The following is a 5,311-nucleotide window of genomic DNA, read 5'->3' on the forward strand; positions in this document are numbered from 1 at the left end:
GATCGATTGTATGCCTTGTTTGAATTGATTGAGTGATATTGATTGTGTTTGTCTCATGAGCATATGGGTAGTGTTTCCTCTCTAGACCTCATTCTATTCTAAATTCTCATCTTTTCTAAACCTATCAGATGCCTCCGAGACGCAACACCGGATTTGTTTTCCCACCGGAGATCACTCAGTTGATTCAACAGCAGAATGCCCTGATGCAAGTGTTAGTACAGAACCAAGGCAACAACAACAACAACCCACCACCACCACCTATTGATCACTTAGCCCGTTTCGTGAGGCTAAATCCGCCGGTGTTTTCCAGCAGCACCGAGCCGATTGTTGCAGATGATTGGCTCCGCAAAGTTGGAAGGGAGTTGACCACGGCAGGATGCACAGATGCGGAGAGAGTGCGTTTTGCCGCACATCAGCTTGATGGACCCGCAGCATCATGGTGGGAGAATTACACAGCCACACACCCTATTGACACTGTCACATGGGACCAGTTTCAGCAAGCTTTCCGTACTGCCCATGTTTCAGCAGGAGCCATGGCTATGAAGAAGCGTGAGTTTTGCAACCTACGCCAAGGAGGACGCACCGTAGGACAGTATGTGGAGGACTTTAGTAAGTTAGCACGTTATGCTCCAGAGGACGTTGCTACAGATGCAGCCAAGCAGGAGAAGTTTCTCGAAGGACTGAATGATGAGCTGAGTATGCAGTTGATGGTAGCAACCTTCAACAACTACCAGGAATTGGTAGACAGGGCTCTCATGATTGAAGGGAAGCAACAGCAGATTGAAAACTGTAAGAGGAAGTATGGACAAGGGAAGTACAATTCTGGAGCTCAGCAGAAGCCACGTTTTACCCCGAAATCGGGAGGACAGTTTTAGCATACCCATGGAGGAGGTAGTTCGCACAATCATAATGGCCCCAAGAATGGTAATGGGAATGGAGGAAGCAACGGCCAGAACCGTACCAACCCTTCAACCCCATCTAAGAGAGACTTGAGCCAAGTCACTTGCTTTAAGTGCCAAAAGACTGGACATTATGCCAATGAATGTCCTGAAGCCCAGAATGAAAACGTCAATGGAAGCTCTGGGAAGAAGCCGAATCCTTTTAACAAAGGACAAGTGAACCACGTTTACATGGAGGAGGTTGAAGCACAACCTGATGCAGTAATAGGTAAGTTTTTGGTTAAGTCATTTACTGCACTCGTTCTTTTTGATACTGGTGCATCGCATTCATACATATCGAGGGGATTTGTGGATAAGTATAAACTGCCCACCAAGGTTCTTAAAACACCTATGTTAGTAAGTTCACCGGGAGCAGAGTATATGGCAAGCCAAGGATGTTTTCAGATGCCATTGGCCATAGGTAGGCATGTATTCCCCTCAGATTTGATAATCTTGGAGTCGCAAGGATTGGATGTAATTTTGGGTATGGATTGGCTATCGATGTACGGAGGAAACATCGATTGCGCCAGTAAGACGATTTCGCTTACCACCCCAGAAGGAAGAAGGATTAAGTATGTATCCCGGCATGTGCCGAAGAGGACTCAAGTGAATTCCTTATCAGGAGTTGTACAGGAGGAAGTACCAGTGGTGAAGGATTACCCCGATGTATTTCCAGAAGAGTTGCCAGGCATGCCACCGGATAGAGACATTGAGTTTTGGTCGAGCTTTTGCCAGGCACATGACCAATATCTAAGAGACCGTACAGAATGCCCGCAAAGGATTTGGAAGAAATTAAGAAGCAGATCAAGGAGTTACTGGATAAAGGCTATATTCGCCCAAGTTCGTCACCTTGGGGATCACCCGTACTTCTAGTGGAGAAGAAAGATGGATCATTGAGGATGGTTGTTGATTATCGAGGATTGAACGAAGTGACCATCAAGAACAAGTACCCACTGCCGATGATCAATGATTTGTTTGACTGCTTACAAGGAGCTAAGGTATTTTCCAAGATCGATCTACGATCAGGATACCATCAGTTGAAGATTCGAGAGCAGGATATACCTAAGACGGCTTTTACCACCAGGTATGGGCTGTATGAGTATACCGTTATGTCATTTGGTCTGACTAACGCACCTGCCTATTTCATGAACCTGATGAACAAAGTGTTTATGGAGTTTTTGGATAAGTTCGTCGTAGTGTTCATTGATGATATTTTGGTCTACTAAAAGAACGAAGAGGGGCATAAGGAGCATTTGCGTTTGGTACTTGAGAAGCTCAGAGAACATCAGTTATACGCCAAGTTCAGCAAATGTGAGTTTTGGCTGAAGGAAGTTGGATTCCTCGGACATGTTATATCCGGAGAAGGAATAGCAGTAGACCCCGCCAAAGTTGACACAGTAACAAGCTGGGAATCACCCACGTCAGGTGGAGAGATCCGGAGTTTTCTTGGACTTGCAGGATACTACCGGAGGTTCATTGAGAATTTCTCGAAGATTGCTAAGCCCATGACAGAGCTGTTAAAGAAGGACACCAAGTTCAATTGGACTGAGGATTGTGAAGCTAGTTTTCAGGAGTTGAAGAAACGTTTGGTTACATCACCAGTGTTGATTCTGCCAGATCAACGCAAGGATTATGAAGTTTATTGCGACGCTTCTCGTCGAGGACTTGGAGCAGTGCTTATGCAGGAAGGAAGAGTTGTTTCATATGCTTCACGGCAACTTAAACCCCATGAGAAGAATTATGCCACGCATGATCTGGAGTTAGCAGCCGTAGTGCATGCGTTGAAGACATGGAGACATTTTCTCATCGAAAATCACTGTGAGGTGTACACGGATCACAAGAGTTTGAAGTACATTTTCACGCAGAAGGAGTTGAATCTCAGGCAAAGGAGATGGTTGGAGCTCATTAAGGATTATGATATGAGATTGCATTATCACCCCGGAAAGGCTAACGTAGTAGCAGACGCGTTGAGCCGCAAGAGCCATGTCAACACACTCATGACCGGAGAGTTACCAAAAGTATTAGCCGAGGATCTTCGCGAGCTATGTTTGGAGATAGTACCGAGAGGTTACGTAGCAACGTTGGAGATTCAGTCTACCTTGATGGAAAAGATCAGGGAAGCTCAAAAGACAGACAAGAAGATTGCAGATATAAAGGAAAGGATGAGTAAAGGAAAAGCCAAGGGATTTCGTGAGGATGAGCACGATACCTTATGATTTGAGGATCGCGTTTATGTGCCCAATGATCCGGAGATCAGGAAGTTGATCTTGCAAGAGGCCCATGATTCACCGTATTCGATTCACCAGGAAATACCAAGATGTATTTGGATTTGAAGGATACTTTCTGGTGGACCGGAATGAAGAAAGATATTGCAGAGTATGTAGCAGTTTGCGATGTATGTCAGAGAGTGAAGGCAGAGCATCAGAAGCCAGCAGGATTGCTACAGCCATTGCCGATACCCGAATGGAAATGGGATAAACTAGGCATGGATTTTATCACGGGATTGCCCAGGACTCGTTCAGGCTATGACTCAATATGGGTTGTAGTCGATCATTTGACGAAAGTAGCTCATTTCATCCCAGTGAAGGCCACTTACACCAGTGCTAAGTTGGCAAAGATATACATGACCAGAATCGTATGTTTGCATGGAGTTCCGAGGACCATTGTATCAGATAGAGGAACCCAGTTTACCTCGAAGTTCTGGAATCAGTTACATGAAACTTTGGGAACCAGGCTAGAGTTCAGTACAGCCTTTCACCCATAGACAGATGGACAGACCGAGAGAGTCAATCAGATTTTGGAGGACATGTTGAGAGCTTGTGCGCTAGATTATGGATCTAGTTGGGACGACAATTTGCCGTATGCAGAGTTTTCTTACAACAACAGTTATCAAACCAGTTTGAAGATGGCCCCTTTCGAAGCTTTATACGGAAGGAGGTGTAGAACACCATTGTTATGGGACGAAGTTGGAGACCGCCAGTTGTTTGGACCAGATTTGATTAAAGAGTCTGAACGGAAAGTGAAGTTGATTCGCGATAGGCTCAAGGTAGCCCAGTCCAGGCAGAAGAGTTATGCGGATTCTAAACGCAAGGAGACAGTTCACGAAGTCGGAGACAGAGTTTATCTTCGTGTATCACCACTTCGAGGAGTGAAGCGCTTTGGAGTTAAAGGAAAGTTAGCGCCACGTTTTGTCGGACCATACAGAATTTTGGAGCGTATGGGAGAAGTCCCTTACAAGTTGGAATTGCCTGAAGGATTGTCAGGAGTTCATGATGTATTTCACGTTTCCCAGTTGAAGAAGTGCCACGCAGAGATGGCTGAGATACCACTGAGAGATACGGTGCCACTGGAAGCGATTCAGTTGGATAGTGACTTGACCTATGAGGAGAAACCAGTTAAGATTCTCGAGTATGCCAGCCGAGTCACCCGCAGCAAGGTTATCAAGTTTTGCAAAGTTCAGTGGAGTCACCACACTGAAGACGAAGCCACCTGGGAGCGAGAGGAAGATCTACCGAAGAACCACTCTCACCTATTTTCTAGCCAACCCGAATCTCGAGGGCGAGATTCATCTTAAGGGGGGTAGGTTTGTAACATCCCAAATTTTCAATTTAGAATGTTATACATTAGATCATCATTGCATAGCATATTTTATTGCATTTTGGCAAAATCCTCGAAAATCCTAAGCAACTCAAGGACCCTCGGAGAGAGTTGGGGATTTTCTCGGTTTTCATATTTGATTTTTATCAAATATTAAAACGAGGATTTTTGGTTTTAATTATTTTTCTCTCCGAAAAATATTTCATATTAAAATAAATGAGAGGAGAAAATATTACTTCTTAAAAAATAGTTGAAATATTGGAGGAAAAATATTAAAATCAAATATTTGATTTTATTCGGATTTTATTTGCAATTTTAATTGCATTAGAAAAATTTGCACGTTTTCAAAACTGCATTTTGGGCCAAGAAAATGTTCATCTCGTTCTAATTATTTTAATTAGACGGTGAAAATTTATTTTGGCATTTTTAGATTTTTATTTCTTTTTCTAGGATTTTTTTTAGTTTGGCGAAATTATTTAAAAAAAATCGCCCGAACGCCGACTGGGCCGAAGCCCAGCCGCGCGGTCCAGCAGCCCACCCCGAGTCGTCCCCGACCTGGAGACGAAGCCGCCGCCGCCCATGTCCCTCTAGGACACGTCGCTGCCGCCGCCTTGCCCCCTTCCCCACGGCACCCCCCTACTATATATACTCCCCACCCCGCCGCCTCACCCCACCCCGTTCCCGAAGCCGCCGAAGCCGCCCGACCCCGCCGCCGAAGGAGCCGCCGCCCCGAAGCCCGTACGCCGCCGCCGACGCCGCCCCTCGCCGCCCCGACG

Source organism: Triticum aestivum, chromosome 3D, assembly GCF_018294505.1.
Source record: "Triticum aestivum cultivar Chinese Spring chromosome 3D, IWGSC CS RefSeq v2.1, whole genome shotgun sequence".
Classification (NCBI taxonomy): domain Eukaryota; kingdom Viridiplantae; phylum Streptophyta; class Magnoliopsida; order Poales; family Poaceae; genus Triticum; species Triticum aestivum.